The sequence below is a fragment of the Dama dama genome, chromosome 25 (assembly GCF_033118175.1).
Source record: "Dama dama isolate Ldn47 chromosome 25, ASM3311817v1, whole genome shotgun sequence".
NCBI lineage: Eukaryota > Metazoa > Chordata > Mammalia > Artiodactyla > Cervidae > Dama > Dama dama.
The window spans coordinates 2,480,547-2,500,441 of record NC_083705.1 but is presented as its reverse complement, the minus strand read 5'-3'; positions in this window follow the sequence as shown (position 1 = coordinate 2,500,441).

Genomic DNA, 19,895 nt, shown 5'->3' with positions numbered 1-19,895 from the left:
GCGATGTGAGGCCCGATTCTCCTGCCCTGCGTGCAGAGCAATTCCGTATTCCACATCAAATTGAAAGGAGCCTTGATTTCCTTGATGGCACTCCAGAGGAAACCCAAGATCACTGTCTCAAGTCTAGAGGGATCCTGAGGTCAGTGTAGCAACACGAAAGGGCTCCACGGACCCCAAATCAACTCGAGATGAGAGCTTAGTCCCTGGCTTTGACTCAAGAGGAATACCAACTTTCCACAAGCACCTCAAGAGGAGGCTTCTCTCATCTACAAGTATCTGAGAGGGACCCTGAGTTAGTGGCCTCAAGTGGAATGCACACCGAGATGCTCTGACTCGAAGTAAGGCCGGATATCCCTGCAGTGAATTGAATGCAGGCTCGTCTTGCATCTCCCAAGACGAAGGGATGTCTGAATCCCCTGTGGAGACCACAGAGAAAGACCTAATTCTCCGCCTCATCGAGACCGGAGGTCTCACATCCTTTGAAAACTCGAGAGGTCCGCGGAGATCAATGCTTCCAAAGGAGACGATGCCTGACTCCTCCTGAAAATGGATAGGAGTACCAGGATACCTGTGGCACGTGGACAGGGACCCTGGGTCTCCCGCCTCACGTGGAGACGCGTCCCAATTGCCATGCCAAGACTCGAGGAGAATCCCGAGGTGTCCCTCGCACCTAGGCAGGAGTCCTGACGTCGCTGAACAACACGTGTCTGGAAGGGCCCTCCCCATCGTAACTCGAGAATATACCCCAGGTTCCGGCCGGAACTCGAGAAAAACCATGAGACTTCCCCCTCACAGCGACATGAGGCCTGATTCCCCTGCACTGCGTGCAGAGCAATTCCGTGTTCCACATCAAACGTGAAAGGAGCCTTGATTTCCTTGATGGCACTCCAGAGAAAACCCAAGATCACGGTCTCAAGTCTAGAGGGATCCTGAGGTCACTGGAGCAACACGAAACAGCTCCGTGGACCCCAAATCCACTCGAGAGGAGAGCTTAGTCCCTGGCTTCGACTCAAGAGGAATACCAACTTTCCACAAGCACCTCAAGAGGAGGCTTCTCTCATCTACAAGTATGTGAGAGGGACCCTGAGTTTGTGGCCTCAAGTGGAATGGACACCGAGATGCTCTGACTCGAAGTAAGGCTGGATATCCCTGCAGTGAATTGAATGCAGGGTCGTCTTGCATCTCCCAAGACGAAGGGATGTCTGAATCCCCTGTGGAGACCACAGAGACACCTAGTCCTCCGCCTCATAGAGACCGGAGGCCTCACATCCTTTGAAAACTCGAGAGTTCCGCGGAGATCAATGCTTTCAAAGGAAAAGATGCCTGACTCTTGTTGACAATGGATAGGAGTCCCAGGATCCCTGTGGCATGTGGAAAGGGACCCTGGGTCTCCCGCCTCTCGTCGAGACGCGTCCCAAATGCCATGCCAAGACTCGAGGAGAATCCCGAGGTGTCCCTCGCACCTAGGCAGGAGTCCTGACGTCGCTGAACAAACACGTGTCTGGAAGGGCCCTCCCCGTCGTAACTCGAGAATATACCCCAGGTTCCCGCCGCAACTCGAGAAAAACCATGAGACTTCCCCCTCGCCGCGAGATGAGGTCTGATTCCCCTGCACTGAATGCAGAGCAATTCCGTGTTCCACATCAAACGTGAAAGGAGCCTTGATTTCCTTGATGGCACTCCAGAGAAAACCCAAGATCACTGTCTCAAGTCTAGAGGGATCCTGAGGTCACTGGAGCGACACAAAAGGGCTCCGTGGACCCCAAATCAACTCGAGATGAGAGCTTAGACGCTGGCTTCTACTCAAGAGGAATACCAACTTTCCACAAGGACCTGAAGAGGAGGCTTCTCTCAGCTACAGGTATATTTGAGGGACCCTGAGTTTGTGGCCTCAAGTGGAATGGACACCGAGATGCTCTGACTCGAAATAAGGCCGGATATCCCTGCAGTGAATTGAATGCAGGCTCGTCTTGCATCTCCCAAGACGAAGGGATGTCCGAATCCCCTGTGGAGACCACAGAGAAAGACCTAATTCTCCGCCTCATAGCGACCGGGGGCCTCACATCCTTTGAAAACTCGAGAGGTCTGCGGAGATCAATGCTTCCAAAGGAGACGATGCCTGACTCCTCTTGAAAATGGATAGGAGTCCCAGGATCACTGTGGCACGTGGAAAGGGACCCTGGGTCTCCCGCCTCACGTGGAGACGCGTCCCAATTGCCATGCCAAGACTCGAGGAGAATCCCGAGGTGTCCCTCGCACCTAGGCAGGAGTCCTGACGTCGCTGAACAAACACGTGTCTGGAAGGGCCCTCCCCGTCGTAACTCGAGAATATACCCCAGGTTCCGTCCGCAACTCGAGAAAAACCATGAGATTTCCCCGTCGCCGCGAGTTGAGGCCCGATTCCCCTGGACTGCGTGCAGAGCAATTCCGTGTTCCACATCAAACGTGAAAGGAGCCTTGATATCCTTGAAGGCACTCCAGAGAAAACCCAAGATCACTGTCTCAGCTCTAGAGGGATGCTGAGGTCACTGGAGCAACACGAAATTTCCCCTTGGACCCCAAATCAACTCGAGATGAGAGCTTAGTCCTTGGCTTCGACTCAAGAGGAATACCAATTTTCCATAAGCACCTCAAGAGGAGGCTTCTCTCAGCTACAGGTATGTGAGAGGGACCCTGAGTGTGTGGCCTCAAGTGGAATGGACACCGAGATGCTCTGACTCGAAGTAAGGCCGGATATCCCTGCAGTGAATTGAATGCAGGCTCGTCTTGCATCTCCAAAGACGAAGGCTTGTCTGAATCCCCTGTGGAGACCACAGAGAAATACCTAGTCCTCCGCCTCAACGCGACCGGAGGCCTCACATCCTTTGAAAACTAGAGAGGTCCGCGTAGATCAATGCTTCCAAAGGAGACGATTCCTGACTCCTCTTGAAAATGGATGGGAGTCCCAGGATCCCTGTGGCACGTGGAAAGGGACACTGGCTCTCCCCCCTCACGTGGAGACGCGTCCCAATTGCCATGCCAAGACTCGAGGTGAATCCCGAGGTGTCCCTCGCACCTAGGTAGGAGTCCTGACGTCGCTGAACAAACACGTGTCTGGAAGGGCCCTGCCCGTCGTAACTCGAAAATATACCCCAGGTTCCGGCCGCAACTCGAGAAAAACCATGAGATTTCCCTCTCGCCGCGAGATGAGGCCCGATTCCCCTGCACTGCATGCAGAGCAATTCCGTGTTCCACATCAAACGTGAAAGGAGCCTTGATTTCCTTGATGGCACTCCAGAGAAAACCCAAGATCACTCTCTCAAGTCTAGAGGGATCCTGAGGTCACTGGAGCAACACGAAATTTCCCCTTTGACCCCAAATCAACTCGAGATGAGAGCTTAGTCCCTGGATTCGACTCAAGAGAAATACCAACTTTCCATAAGCACCTCAAGAGGAGGATTCTCTCAGCTACAGGTGTGTGAGAGGGACCCTGAGTTTGTGGCCTCAAGTGGAATGGACACTGAGATGCTCTGACTCGAAGTAAGTCCGGATATCCCTGCAGTGAATTGAATGCAGGGTCGTCTTGCATCTCCCAAGACGAAGGGATGTCTGAATCCCCTGTGGAGACCTCAGAGAAAGACCGACTTCTCCGCCTCATCGCGACCGGAGGCCTCACATCCTTTGAAAACTCGAGAGGTCTGCGGAGATCAATGCTTCCAAAGGAGACGATGCCTGACTCCTCTTGAAAATGGATAGGAGTCCCAGGATCCCTGTGGCACGTGGAAAGGGACCCTGGGTCTCCCGCCTCACGTGGAGACGCGTCCAAATTGCCATGCCAAGACTCGTGGAGAATCCCGAGGTGTCCCTCGCACCTAGGCAGGAGTCCTGACGTCGCTGAACAAACACGTGTCTGGAAGGGCCCTCCCCGTCGTAACTCGAAAATATACCCCAGGTTCCGGCCGCAACTCGAGAAAAACCATGAGATTTCCCCCTCGCCGCGAGTTGAGGCCCGATTCCTCTGCACTGAATGCAGAGCAATTCCGTGTTCCACATCAAACGTGAAAGGAGCCTTGATTTCCTTGATGGCACTCCACAGATAACCCAAGATCACTGTCTCAAGTCTAGAGGGATCCTGAGGTCACTGGACCACCAGGAAAGGGCTTCGTGGACCCCAAATCAACTCGAGATGAGAGCTTAGACCCTGGCTTAGACTCAAGAGGAATACCAACTTTCCCCAAGGACCTGAAGAGGAGGATTCTCTCAGCTACAGGTATATTTGAGGGACCCTGAGTTTGTGGCCTCAAGTGGAATGGACACCGAGATGCTCTGACTCGAAATAAGGCCGGATATCCCTGCAGTGAATTGAATGCAGGCTCGTCTTGCATCTCCCAAGACGAAGGGATGTCCGAATCCCCTGTGGAGACCACAGAGAAAGACCTAATACTCCGCCTCATAGCGACCGGGGGCCTCACATCCTTTGAAAACTCGAGAGGTCCGCGGAGATCAATGCTTCCAAAGGAGACGACGCCTGACTCGTCTTGAAAATGGATAGGAGTCCCAGGATCACTGTGGCACGTGGAAAGGGACCCTGGGTCTCCCGCCTCACGTGGAGACGCGTCCCAATTGCCATGCCAAGACTCGAGGAGAATCCCGAGGTGTCCCTCGCACCTAGGCAGGAGTCCTGACGTCGCTGAACAAACACGTATCTGGAAGGGCCCTCCCCGTCGTAACTCGAGAATATACCCCAGGTTCCGTCCGCAACTCGAGAAAAACCATGAGATTTCCCCGTCGCCGCGAGTTGAGGCCCGATTCCCCTGGACTGCGTGCAGAGCAATTCCGTGTTCCACATCAAACGTGAAAGGAGCCTTGATATCCTTGAAGGCACTCCAGAGAAAACCCAAGATCACTGTCTCAGCTCTAGAGGGATGCTGAGGTCACTGGAGCAACACGAAATTTCCCCTTGGACCCCAAATCAACTCGAGATGAGAGCTTAGTCCTTGGCTTCGACTCAAGAGGAATACCAATTTTCCATAAGCACCTCAAGAGGAGGCTTCTCTCAGCTACAGGTATGTGAGAGGGACCCTGAGTGTGTGGCCTCAAGTGGAATGGACACCGAGATGCTCTGACTCGAAGTAAGGCCGGATATCCCTGCAGTGAATTGAATGCAGGCTCGTCTTGCATCTCCCAAGACGAAGGGATGTCTGAATCCCCTGTGGAGACCAGAGAGAAAGACCTAGTCCTCCGCCTCATCAAGACCGGAGGCCTCACATCCTTTGAAAACTCGAGAGGTCTGCGGAGATCAATGCTTCCAAAGGAGACGATGCCTGACTCTTCTTGAAAATGGATAGGAGTCCCACGATCCCTGTGGCACGTTGAAAGGGACCCTGGGTCTCCCGGCTTCCGTGGAGACGCGTCCCAATTGCCATGACAAGACTCGAGGAGAATCCCGATGTGACCTTCGCACCTAGGCAGGAGTTCGACGTCGCTGAACAAAAACGTGTCTGGAAGGGCCCCCCCCTCGTAACTCGAGAATATACCCCAGGTTCCGGCCGCAACTCGAGAAAAACCATGAGACTTCCCCCTCGCCGCGAGATGAGGCCCGATTCCCCTGCACTGCGTGCAGAGCAGTTCCGTGTTACACATCAAACTTGAAAAGATCCTTGATTTTTTTGAAGGCACTCCAGAGAAAACCCAAGATCACTGTCTCACGTCTAGAGGGATCCTGAGGTCACTGTAGCAATACGAAAGGGCTCCGGGGACCCCAAATCATCTCGAGATGGGAGCTTAGTCCCTGGCTTCGACTCAAGAGGAATACCAACTTTCCACAAGCACCTCAAGAGGAGGCTTCTCTCTGCTACAGGTATGTGAGAGGGACCCTGAGTTTGTGGCCTCAAGTGGAATGGACACCGAGATGCTCTGACTCGAAGTAAGGCCGGATATCCCTGCAGTGAATTAACGGCAGGCTCGTCTTGCATCTCCGAAGAAGAAGGGATGTCTGAATCCCCTGTGGAGACCAAAGAGAAAGACCTAGTCCTCCGCCTCATCGCGATCGGAGGCCTCACATCCTTTGAAAACTCGAGAGGTCCAAGGAGATCAATGCTTCCAAAGGAGACGATGCCTGACTCCTCTGGAAAATGGATAGGAGTCCCAGGATCCCTGTGGCACGTGGAAAGGAACCCTGGGTCTCCCGCCTCACGTGGAGACGCGTCACAATTGCCATGCCAAGACTCGAGGAGAATCCCAAGGTGTCCCTCGCACCGAGGCAGGAGTCCGACGTCGCTGAACAAACACGTGTCTGGAAGGGCCCTCCCCGTCGTAACTCGAGAATATACCCCAGGTTCCCGCCGCAACTCAAGAAAAACCATGAGACTTCCCCCTCGCCGCGAGATGAGGCCCGATTCCCCCGCACTGCGTGCAGAGAAATTCCGTGTTCCACATCAATCGTGAAAGGAGCCTTGATTTCCTTGATGGCACTCCAGAGAAAACCCAAGATCACTTTCTCAAGTCTAGAGGGATCCTGAGGTGACTGGAGCAACACGAAAGGTCTCCGTGGACCCCAAATCAACTCGAGATGAGAGCTTAGTCCCTGGCTTCGACTCAAGAGGAATACCAACTTTCCACAAGCACCTCAAGAGGAGGCTTCTCTCAGCTACAGGTATGTGAGAGGGACCCTGAGTTTGTGGCCTCAAGTGGAATGGACACCGAGATGCTCTGACTCGAAATAAGACCGGATATCCCTGCAGTGAATTGAATGCAGGCTCGTCTTGCATCTCCCAAAACGAAGGGATGTCTGAATCCCCTGTGGAGACAACAGAGAAAGACCTACTCCTCCGCCTCATCGCGACCGGAGACCTCACATCCTTTGAAAACTCGAGAGGTCTGCGGAGATCAATGCTTCCAAAGGAGACGATGCCTGACTCCTCTTGAAAATGGATAGGAGTCCCAGGATCCCTGTGGCATGTGGAAGGGACCCTGGGTCTCCCGCCTCACGTGGAGACGCGTCCCAATTGCCATGCCAAGACTCGAGGAGAATCCCGACGTGTCCCTCGCACCTGGGCACGAGTCCTGACATCGCTGAACAAACACGTGTCTGGAAGGGCCCGCCCCGTCGTAACTCGAGAATATACCCCAGGTTCCCGCCGCAACTCGAGAAAAACCATGAGACTTCCCCCTCGCGGCGAGATGAGGCCCGATTCACCTGCATTGCGTGCAGAGCAATTCAGTGTTCCAAATCAAACGTGAAAGGAGCCTTGATTTCCTTGTTGGCACTCCAGAGAAAACCCAAGATCACTGTCTCAAGTCTAGAAGGATCCTGAGGTCACTGGAGCAACACGAAAGAGCTCCGTGGACCCCAAATCAACTCGAGATGAGAGCTTAGTCCCTGGCATCGACTCAAGAGGAATACCAACTTTCCACAAGCACCTCAAGTGGAGGCTTCTCTCAGCAACAGGTATTTGAGAGGGACCCTGAGTTTGTGGCCTCAAGTGGAATGGACACCGAGATGCTCTGACTCAAAGTAAGGCCGGATATCCCTGCAGTGAATTGAATGCAGGCTCGTCTTGCATCTCCCAAGACGAAGGGATGTCTGAATCCCCTGTGGAGACCACAGAGAAAGACCTAGTCCTCCGCCTCAACGCGACCGGAGGCCTCACATCCTTTGAAAACTCGAGAGGTCTGCGGAGATCAATGCTTCCAAAGGATACGATGCCTGACTCCTCTTGAAAATGGATAGGAGTCCCAGCATCCATGTGGCACGTGGAAAGGGACCCTGGGTCTCCCGCCTCACGTGGAGACGCGTCCCAATTGCCATGCCAAGACTCGAGGAGAATCCCGAGGTGTCCCTCGCACCTAGGCAGTAGTCCTTATGTCGCTGAACAAACAGGTGTCTGAAAGGGCCCTCCCCGTCGTAACTCGAGAATATACCCCATGTTCTGGCCGCAACTCAAGAAAAACCATGAGACTTCCCTCTCGCCGAGAGATGAGGCCCGATTCCCCTGCACTGCGTCCAGAGCAATTCCGAGTTCCACATCAAACGTGAAAGGAGCCTTGATTTTCTTGATGACACTCCAGAGAAAACCCAAGATCACTGTCTCAAGTTTAGAGGGATAATGAGGTCACTGGAGCAACACGAAAGGGCTCCGTCGACCCCAAATCAACTCGAGATGAGAGCTTAGTCCCTGGCTTCGACTCAAGAGGAATACCAACTTTCCACAAGCACCTCAAGAGGAGGCTTCTCTCAGCTACAGGTATGTGAGAGGGACCATGAGTTTGTGGCCTCAAGTGGAATGGACACCGAGATGCTCTGACTCGAAGTAAGGCTGGATATCCCTGCAGTGAATTGAATGCAGGGTCGTCTTGCATCTCCCAAGACGAAGGGATGTCTGAATCCCCTGTGGAGACCACAGAGACACCTAGTCCTCCGCCTCATAGAGACCGGAGGCCTCACATCCTTTGAAAACTCGAGAGGTCCACGGAGATCAATGCTTTCAAAGGAAATGATGCCTGACTCTTGTTGACAATGGATAGGAGTCCCAGCATCCCTGTGGCATGTGGAAAGGGACCCTGGGTCTCCCGCCTCTCGTCGAGACGCGTCCCAATTGCCATGCCAAGACTCGAGGAGAATCCCGAGGTGTCCCTCGCACCTAGGCAGGAGTCCTGACGTCGCTGAACAAACACGTGTCTGGAAGGGCCCTCCCGGTAGTAACTCGAGAATATACCCCAGGTTCCTCTCGCAACTTGAGAGAAACAATGAGACATCCCCCTTGCCGCCAGATGAGGCCCGATTCCGCTGACTGCTGCAGAGCAATTCCGTGTTCCACATCAAACTTGAAAGGAGCCTTGATTTCCTTGATGGCACTCCAGAGAAAATCCAAGATCACTGTCTCAAATCTAGAGGGATCCTGAGGTCACTGGAGCAACACGAAAGGGCTCCGTGGACCCCAAATCAACTCGAGATGAGAGCTTAGTCCCTGGCTTCGACTCAAGAGGAATACCAACTTTCCACAAGCACCTCAAGAGGAGGCTTCTCTCAGCTACAGGTATGTGAGAGGGACCCGGAATTTGTGGCCTCAAGTGTAATGGACACCGAGATGCTCTGACTCAAAGTAAGACCGGATATCCCTGCAGTGAATTGAATGCAGGCTCGTCTTGCTTCTCCCAAGACGAAGGGATGTCTGAATCCCCTGTGGAGACCACAGAGAAAGACCAATCCTCCGCCTCAACGCGACCGGAGGCCTCACATCCTTTGAAAACTCGAGAGGTCCGCGGAGATCAATGCTTCCAAAGGAGACGATGCCTGACTCCTCTTGAAAATGGATACGAGTCCCAGGATCCCTGAGGCACGTGGAAAGGGACCCTGGGTCTCCCGCCTCACGTGGAGATGCCTACCAATTGCCATGGCAAGACTCAAGGAGAATTCCGAGGTGTCCCTCGCACCTAGGCAGGAGTCCTGACGTCGCTGAACAAACAGGTGTCTGGAAGGGCCCTCCCCGTCGTAACTCGAGAATATGAATCAGGTTTCGGCCGCAACTCGCGAAAAAATATGAGACTTCCCCCTCGCCGCGAGATGAGGCCCGATTCCCCTGCACTGCGTGCAGAGCAATTCTGTCTTCCACATGAAACGTGAAAGGAGCCGTGATTTCCTTGATGGCACTCCAGAGAAAACCCAAGATCACTGTCTGAAGTCTAGAGGGATCCTGAGGTCACTGGAGCAACACGAAAGGGCTCCGTGGACCCCAAATCAACTCGAGATGAGAGCTTAGTCTCTGGCTTTGACTGAAGAGTAATACCAACTTTCCACAAGCACCTCAAGAGGAGTCTTCTCTCAGCTACTGGTATGTGAGAGGACCCTGAGTTTGTGGCCTCAAGTGGAATGGACACCGAGATGCTCTGACTCGAAGTAAGGCCGGATATCCCTGCAGTGAATTGAATGCAGGCTCGTCTTGCATCTCCCAAGAAGACGGGATGTCTGAATCCCCTGTGGAGACCACAGAGAAAGACCTAGTTCTCCGCCTCATCGCGCCCGGAGGCCTCACATCCTTTGAAAACTCGAGAGGTACGCGCAGAATAATGCTTCCAAAGGAGACGATGCCTGACTCCTCTTGAAAATGGATAGGAGTACCAGGATACCTGTGGCACGTGGACAGGGACCCTGGGTCTCCCGCCTCACGTGGAGACGCGTCCCAATTGCCATGCCAAGACTCGAGGAGAATCCCGAGGTGTCCCTCGCACCTAGGCAGGAGTCCTGACGTCGCTGAACAACACGTGTCTGGAAGGGCCCTCCCCATCGTAACTCGAGAATATACCCCAGGTTCTGGCCGGAACTCGAGAAAAACCATGAGACTTCCCCATCACAGCGACATGAGGCCTGATTCCCCTGCACTGCGTGCAGAGCAATTCCGTGTTCCACATCAAACGTGAAAGGAGCCTTGATTTCCTTGATGGCACTCCAGAGAAAACCCAAGATCACGGTCTCAAGTCTAGAGGGATCCTGAGGTCACTGGAGCAACACGAAACAGCTCCGTGGACCCCAAATCCACTCGAGAGGAGAGCTTAGTCCCTGGCTTCGACTCAAGAGGAATACCAACTTTCCACAAGCACCTCAAGAGGAGGCTTCTCTCATCTACAAGTATGTGAGAGGGACCCTGAGTTTGTGGCCTCAAGTGGAATGGACACCGAGATGCTCTGACTCGAAGTAAGGCTGGATATCCCTGCAGTGAATTGAATGCAGGGTCGTCTTGCATCTCCCAAGACGAAGGGATGTCTGAATCCCCTGTGGAGACCACAGAGACACCTAGTCCTCCGCCTCATAGAGACCGGAGGCCTCACATCCTTTGAAAACTCGAGAGGTCCGCGGAGATCAATGCTTTCAAAGGAAATGATGCCTGACTCTTGTTGACAATGGATAGGAGTCCCAGGATCCCTGTGGCATGTGGAAAGGGACCCTGGGTCTCCCGCCTCTCGTCGAGACGCGTCCCAATTGCCATGCCAAGACTCGAGGAGAATCCCGAGGTGTCCCTCGCACCTAGGCAGGAGTCCTGCCGTCGCTGAACAAACACGTGTCTGGAAGGGCCCTCCCCGTCGTAACTCGAGAATATACCCCAGGTTCCGGCCGCAACTCGAGAAAAACCATGAGACTTCCCCCTCGCCGCGAGATGAGGTCTGATTCCCCTGCACTGAATGCAGAGCAATTCCGTGTTCCACATCAAACGTGAAAGGAGCCTTGATTTCCTTGATGGCACTCCAGAGAAAACCCAAGATCACTGTCTCAAGTCTAGAGGGATCCTGAGGTCACTGGAGCGACACAAAAGGGCTCCGTGGACCCCAAATCAACTCGAGATGAGAGCTTAGACGCTGGCTTCTACTCAAGAGGAATACCAACTTTCCACAAGGACCTGAAGAGGAGGCTTCTCTCAGCTACAGGTATATTTGAGGGACCCTGAGTTTGTGGCTTCAAGTGGAATGGATACCGAGATGCTCTGACTCGAAATAAGGCCGGATATCCCTGCAGTGAATTGAATGCAGGCTCGTCTTGCATCTCCCAAGACGAAGGGATGTCCGAATCCCCTGTGGAGACCACAGAGAAAGACCTAATTCTCCGCCTCATAGCGACCGGGGGCCTCACATCCTTTGAAAACTCGAGAGGTCCGCGGAGATCAATGCTTCCAAAGGAGACGATGCCTGACTCCTCTTGAAAATGGATAGGAGTCCCAGGATCACTGTGGCACGTGGAAAGGGACCCTGGGTCTCCCGCCTCACGGGGAGACGCGTCCCAATTGCCATGCCAAGACTCGAGGAGAATCCCGAGGTGTCCCTCGCACCTAGGCAGGAGTCCTGACGTCGCTGAACAAACACGTGTCTGGAAGGGCCCTCCCCATCGTAACTCGAGAATATACCCCAGGTTCCGTCCGCAACTCGAGAAAAACCATGAGATTTCCCCGTCGCCGCGAGTTGAGGCCCGATTCCCCTGGACTGCGTGCAGAGCAATTCCGTGTTCCACATCAAACGTGAAAGGAGCCTTGATATCCTTGAAGGCACTCCAGAGAAAACCCAAGATCACTGTCTCAGCTCTAGAGGGATGCTGAGGTCACTGGAGCAACACGAAATTTCCCCTTGGACCCCAAATCAACTCGAGATGAGAGCTTAGTCCTTGGCTTCGACTCAAGAGGAATACCAATTTTCCATAAGCACCTCAAGAGGAGGCTTCTCTCAGCTACAGGTATGTGAGAGGGACCCTGAGTGTGTGGCCTCAAGTGGAATGGACACCGAGATGCTCTGACTCGAAGTAAGGCCGGATATCCCTGCAGTGAATTGAATGCAGGCTCGTCTTGCATCTCCAAAGACGAAGGATTTTCTGAATCCCCTGTGGAGACCACAGAGAAAGACCTAGTCCTCCGCCTCAACGCGACCGGAAGCCTCACATCCTTTGAAAACTCGAGAGGTCCGCGGAGATCAATGCTTCCAAAGGAGACGATGCCTGACTCCTTTTGAAAATGGATAGGAGTCCCAGGATCCCTGTGGCACGTGGAAAGGGACCCTGGGTCTCCCGCCTCACGTGGAGACGCGTCCCAATTGCCATGCCAAGACTCGAGGAGAATCCCGAGGTGTCCTTCGCACCTAGGCAGGAGTCCTGATGTCGCTGAACAAACACGTGTCTGGAAGGGCCCTCCCCGTCGTAACTCGAGAATATACCCCAGGTTCCGGCCGCAACTCGAGTAAAACCATGAGACTTCCCCCTCGCCGCGAGATGAGGCCCGATTCCCCAGCAAAGCGTGCAGAGCAATTCCGTGTTCCACATCAAACGTGAAAGTAGCCTTGATTTCCTTGATGGCACTCCAGAGAAAACCCAAGATCACTGTCTCAAGTCTAGAGGGATCCTGAGGTCACTGGAGCAACACGAAACGGCTCCGTGGACCCCAAATAAACTCGAGATGAGAGCTTAGTCCCTGGCTTCGACTCAAGAGGAATACCAACTTTTCACAAGCACCTCAAGAGGAGGCTTCTCTCAGCTACAGGTATGTGAGAGGGACCCTGAGTTTGTGGCCTCAAGTGGAATGGACACGGAGATGCTCTGACTCGAAGTAAGGCCAGATATCCCTGCAGTGAATTGAATGCAGGCTCGTCTTGCATCTCCCAAGACGAAGGGATGTCTGAATCCCCTGTGGAGACTACAGAGAAAGACCTAGTCCTCCACCTCATCAAGACCGGAGGCCTCACATCCTTTGAAAACTCGAGAGGTCCCCGGAGATCAATGCTTCCAAAGGAGACGATGCCGTACTCCTCTTGAAAATGGATAGGAGTCCCAGGATCACTGTGCCACGTGGAAAGGGACCCTGGGTCTCCCGACTCACGTGGAGACACGTCCCAATTGCCATGCCAAGACTCGAGGAGAATCCCGAGGTGTCCCTCGCACCTAGGCAGGAGACCTGACGTCGCTGAACAAACACGTGTCTGGAAGGGCCCTCCCCGTCGTAACTGGAGAATATACCCCAGGTTTCGGCCGCAATTCGAGAAAAACCATGAGACTTCCCCCTCGCCCACGAAATGAGGGCCGATTCCCCTGCACTGCGTGCAGAGCAGTTCCGTGTTCCACATCAAACTTGAAAAGATCCTTGATTTTTTTGAAGGCACTCCAGAGAAAACCCAAGATCACTGTCTCACGTCTAGAGGGATCCTGAGGTCACTGTAGCAATACGAAAGGGCTCCGTGGACCCCAAATCATCTCGAGATGGGAGCTTAGTCCCTGGCTTCGACTCAAGAGGAATACCAACTTTCCACAAGCACCTCAAGAGGAGGCTTCTCTCTGCTACAGGTATGTGAGAGGGACCCTGAGTTTGTGGCCTCAAGTGGAATGGACACCAAGATGCTCTGACTCGAAGTAAGGCCGGATATCCCTGCAGTGAATTAACGGCAGGCTCGTCTTGCATCTCCGAAGAAGAAGGGATGTCTGAATCCCCTGTGGAGACCAAAGAGAAAGACCTAGTCCTCCGCCTCATCGCGACCGGAGGCCTCACATCCTTTGAAAACTCGAGAGGTCCAAGGAGATCAATGCTTCCAAAGGAGACGATGCCTGACTCCTCTGGAAAATGGATAGGAGTCCCAGGATCCCTGTGGCACGTGGAAAGGAACCCTGGGTCTCCCGCCTCACGTGGAGACGCGTCACAATTGCCATGCCAAGACTCGAGGAGAATCCCAAGGTGTCCCTCGCACCGAGGCAGGAGTCCGACGTCGCTGAACAAACACGTGTCTGGAAGGGCCCTCCCCGTCGTAACTCGAGAATATACCCCAGGTTCCGGCCGCAACTCAAGAAAAACCATGAGACTTCCCCCTCGCCGCGAGATGAGGCCCGATTCCCCCGCACTGCGTGCAGAGAAATTCCGTGTTCCACATCAATCGTGAAAGGAGCCTTGATTTCCTTGATGGCACTCCAGAGAAAACCCAAGATCACTTTCTCAAGTCTAGAGGGATCCTGAGGTGACTGGAGCAACACGAAAGGTCTCCGTGCACCCCAAATCAACTCGAGATGAGAGCTTAGTCCCTGGCTTCGACTCAAGAGGAATACCAACTTTCCACAAGCACCTCAAGAGGAGGCTTCTCTCAGCTACAGGTATGTGAGAGGGACCCTGAGTTTGTGGCCTCAAGTGGAATGGACACCGAGATGCTCTGACTCGAAATAAGACCGGATATCCCTGCAGTGAATTGAATGCAGGCTCGTCTTGCATCTCCCAAAACGAAGGGATGTCTGAATCCCCTGTGGAGACAACAGAGAAAGACCTACTCCTCCGCCTCATCGCGACCGGAGACCTCACATCCTTTGAAAACTCGAGAGGTCTGCGGAGATCAATGCTTCCAAAGGAGACGATGCCTGACTCCTCTTGAAAATGGATAGGAGTCCCAGGATCCCTGTGGCATGTGGAAGGGACCCTGGGTCTCCCGCCTCACGTGGAGACGCGTCCCAATTGCCATGCCAAGACTCGAGGAGAATCCCGACGTGTGCCTCGCACCTGGGCACGAGTCCTGACATCGCTGAACAAACACGTGTCTGGAAGGGCCCGCCCCGTCGTAACTCGAGAATATACCCCAGGTTCCCGCCGCAACTCGAGAAAAACCATGAGACTTCCCCCTCGCGGCGAGATGAGGCCCGATTCACCTGCATTGCGTGCAGAGCAATTCCGTGTTCCAAATCAAACGTGAAAGGAGCCTTGATTTCCTTGTTGGCACTCCAGAGAAAACCCAAGATCACTGTCTCAAGTCTAGAAGGATCCTGAGGTCACTGGAGCAACACGAAAGAGCTCCGTGGACCCCAAATCAACTCGAGATGAGAGCTTAGTCCCTGGCATCGACTCAAGAGGAATACCAACTTTCCACAAGCACCTCAAGTGGAGGCTTCTCTCAGCAACAGGTATTTGAGAGGGACCCTGAGTTTGTGGCCTCAAGTGGAATGGACACCGAGATGCTCTGACTCGAAGTAAGGCCGGATATCCCTGCAGTGAATTGAATGCAGGCTCGTCTTGCATCTCCCAAGACGAAGGGATGTCTGAATCCCCTGTGGAGACCACAGAGAAAGACCTAGTCCTCCGCCTCAACGCGACCGGAGGCCTCACATCCTTTGAAAACTCGAGAGGTCTGCGGAGATCAATGCTTCCAAAGGATACGATGCCTGACTCCTCTTGAAAATGGATAGGAGTCCCAGCATCCATGTGGCACGTGGAAAGGGACCCTGGGTCTCCCGCCTCACGTGGAGACGCGTCCCAATTGCCATGCCAAGACTCGAGGAGAATCCCGAGGTGTCCCTCGCACCTAGGCAGTAGTCCTTATGTCGCTGAACAAACAGGTGTCTGAAAGGGCCCTCCCCGTCGTAACTCGAGAATATACCCCATGTTCTGGCCGCAACTCAAGAAAAACCATGAGACTTCCCTCTCGCCGAGAGATGAGGCCCGATTCCCCTGCACTGCGTCCAGAGCAATTCCGAGTTCCACATCAAACGTGAAAGGAGCCTTGATTTTCTTGATGACACTCCAGAGAAAACCCAAGATCACTGTCTCAAGTTTAGAGGGATAATGAGGTCACTGGAGCAACACGAAAGGGCTCCGTCGACCCCAAATCAACTCGAGATGAGAGCTTAGTCCCTGGCTTCGACTCAAGAGGAATACCAACTTTCCACAAGCACCTCAAGAGGAGGCTTCTCTCAGCTACAGGTATGTGAGAGGGACCATGAGTTTGTGGCCTCAAGTGGAATGGACACCGAGATGCTCTGACTCGAAGTAAGGCTGGATATCCCTGCAGTGAATTGAATGCAGGGTCGTCTTGCATCTCCCAAGACGAAGGGATGTCTGAATCCCCTGTGGAGACCACAGAGACACCTAGTCCTCCGCCTCATAGAGACCGGAGGCCTCACATCCTTTGAGAACTCGAGAGGTCCACGGAGATCAATGCTTTCAAAGGAAATGATGCCTGACTCTTGTTGACAATGGATAGGAGTCCCAGGATCCCTGTGGCATGTGGAAAGGGACCCTGGGTCTCCCGCCTCTCGTCGAGACGCGTCCCAATTGCCATGCCAAGACTCGAGGAGAATCCCGAGGTGTCCCTCGCACCTAGGCAGGAGTCCTGACGTCGCTGAACAAACACGTGTCTGGAAGGGCCCTCCCGGTAGTAACTCGAGAATATACCCCAGGTTCCTCTCGCAACTTGAGAGAAACAATGAGACATCCCCCTTGCCGCCAGATGAGGCCCGATTCCGCTGACTGCTGCAGAGCAATTCCGTGTTCCACATCAAACTTGAAAGGAGCCTTGATTTCCTTGATGGCACTCCAGAGAAAATCCAAGATCACTGTCTCAAATCTAGAGGGATCCTGAGGTCACTGGAGCAACACGAAAGGGCTCCGTGGACCCCAAATCAACTCGAGATGAGAGCTTAGTCCCTGGCTTCGACTCAAGAGGAATACCAACTTTCCACAAGCACCTCAAGAGGAGGCTTCTCTCAGCTACAGGTATGTGAGAGGGACCCGGAATTTGTGGCCTCAAGTGTAATGGACACCGAGATGCTCTGACTCAAAGTAAGACCGGATATCCCTGCAGTGAATTGAATGCAGGCTCGTCTTGCTTCTCCCAAGACGAAGGGATGTCTGAATCCCCTGTGGAGACCACAGAGAAAGACCAATCCTCCGCCTCAACGCGACCGGAGGCCTCACATCCTTTGAAAACTCGAGAGGTCCGCGGAGATCAATGCTTCCAAAGGAGACGATGCCTGACTCCTCTTGAAAATGGATACGAGTCCCAGGATCCCTGAGGCACGTGGAAAGGGACCCTGGGTCTCCCGCCTCACGTGGAGATGCCTACCAATTGCCATGGCAAGACTCAAGGAGAATTCCGAGGTGTCCCTCGCACCTAGGCAGGAGTCCTGACGTCGCTGAACAAACAGGTGTCTGGAAGGGCCCTCCCCGTCGTAACTCGAGAATATGAATCAGGTTTCGGCCGCAACTCGCGAAAAAATATGAGACTTCCCCCTCGCCGCGAGATGAGGCCCGATTCCCCTGCACTGCGTGCAGAGCAATTCTGTCTTCCACATGAAACGTGAAAGGAGCCGTGATTTCCTTGATGGCACTCCAGAGAAAACCCAAGATCACTGTCTCAAGTCTAGAGGGATCCTGAGGTCACTGGAGCAACACGAAAGGGCTCCGTGGACCCCAAATCAACTCGAGATGAGAGCTTAGTCTCTGGCTTTGACTGAAGAGTAATACCAACTTTCCACAAGCACCTCAAGAGGAGTCTTCTCTCAGCTACTGGTATGTGAGAGGACCCTGAGTTTGTGGCCTCAAGTGGAATGGACACCGAGATGCTCTGACTCGAAGTAAGGCCGGATATCCCTGCAGTGAATTGAATGCAGGCTCGTCTTGCATCTCCCAAGACGACGGGATGTCTGAATCCCCTGTGGAGACCACAGAGAAAGACCTAGTTCTCCGCCTCATCGCGCCCGGAGGCCTCACATCCTTTGAAAACTCGAGAGGTACGCGCAGAATAATGCTTCCAAAGGAGACGATGCCTGACTCCTCTTGAAAATGGATAGGAGTACCAGGATACCTGTGGCACGTGGACAGGGACCCTGGGTCTCCCGCCTCACGTGGAGACGCGTCCCAATTGCCATGCCAAGACTCGAGGAGAATCCCGAGGTGTCCCTCGCACCTAGGCAGGAGTCCTGACGTCGCTGAACAACACGTGTCTGGAAGGGCCCTCCCCATCGTAACTCGAGAATATACCCCAGGTTCCGGCCGGAACTCGAGAAAAACCATGAGACTTCCCCATCACAGCGACATGAGGCCTGATTCCCCTGCACTGCGTGCAGAGCAATTCCGTGTTCCACATCAAACGTGAAAGGAGCCTTGATTTCCTTGATGGCACTCCAGAGAAAACCCAAGATCACGGTCTCAAGTCTAGAGGGATCCTGAGGTCACTGGAGCAACACGAAACAGCTCCGTGGACCCCAAATCCACTCGAGAGGAGAGCTTAGTCCCTGGCTTCGACTCAAGAGGAATACCAACTTTCCACAAGCACCTCAAGAGGAGGCTTCTCTCATCTACAAGTATGTGAGAGGGACCCTGAGTTTGTGGCCTCAAGTGGAATGGACACCGAGATGCTCTGACTCGAAGTAAGGCTGGATATCCCTGCAGTGAATTGAATGCAGGGTCGTCTTGCATCTCCCAAGACGAAGGGATGTCTGAATCCCCTGTGGAGACCACAGAGACACCTAGTCCTCCGCCTCATAGAGACCGGAGGCCTCACATCCTTTGAAAACTCGAGAGGTCCGCGGAGATCAATGCTTTCAAAGGAAATGATGCCTGACTCTTGTTGACAATGGATAGGAGTCCCAGGATCCCTGTGGCACGTGGAAAGGGACACTGGCTCTCCCCCCTCACGTGGAGACGCGTCCCAATTGCCATGCCAAGACTCGAGGTGAATCCCGAGGTGTCCCTCGCACCTAGGTAGGAGTCCTGACGTCGCTGAACAAACACGTGTCTGGAAGGGCCCTGCCCGTCGTAACTCGAAAATATACCCCAGGTTCCGGCCGCAACTCGAGAAAAACCATGAGATTTCCCTCTCGCCGCGAGATGAGGCCCGATTCCCCTGCACTGCATGCAGAGCAATTCCGTGTTCCACATCAAACGTGAAAGGAGCCTTGATTTCCTTGATGGCACTCCAGAGAAAACCCAAGATCATTCTCCAAGTCTAGAGGGATCCTGAGGTCACTGGAGCAACACGAAATTTCCCCTTTGACCCCAAATCAACTCGAGTTGAGAGCTTAGTCCCTGGATTCGACTCAAGAGAAATACCAACTTTCCATAAGCACCTCAAGAGGAGGATTCTCTCAGCTACAGGTGTGTGAGAGGGACCCTGAGTTTGTGGCCTCAAGTGGAGTGGACACTGAGATGCTCTGACTCGAAGTAAGTCCGGATATCCCTGCAGTGAATTGAATGCAGGCTCGTCTTGCATCTCCCAAGACGAAGGGATGTCTGAATCCCCTGTGGAGACCTCAGAGAAAGACCGACTTCTCCGCCTCATCGCGACCGGAGGCCTCACATCCTTTGAAAACTCGAGAGGTCTGCGGAGATCAATGCTTCCAAAGGAGACGATGCCTGACTCCTCTTGAAAATGGATAGGAGTCCCAGGATCCCTGTGGCACGTGGAAAGGGACCCTGGGTCTCCCGCCTCACGTGGAGACGCGTCCAAATTGCCATGCCAAGACTCGTGGAGAATCCCGAGGTGTCCCTCGCACCTAGGCAGGAGTCCTGACGTCGCTGAACAAACACGTGTCTGGAAGGGCCCTCCCCGTCGTAACTCGAAAATATACCCCAGGTTCCGGCCGCAACTCGAGAAAAACCATGAGATTTCCCCCTCGCCGCGAGTTGAGGCCCGATTCCTCT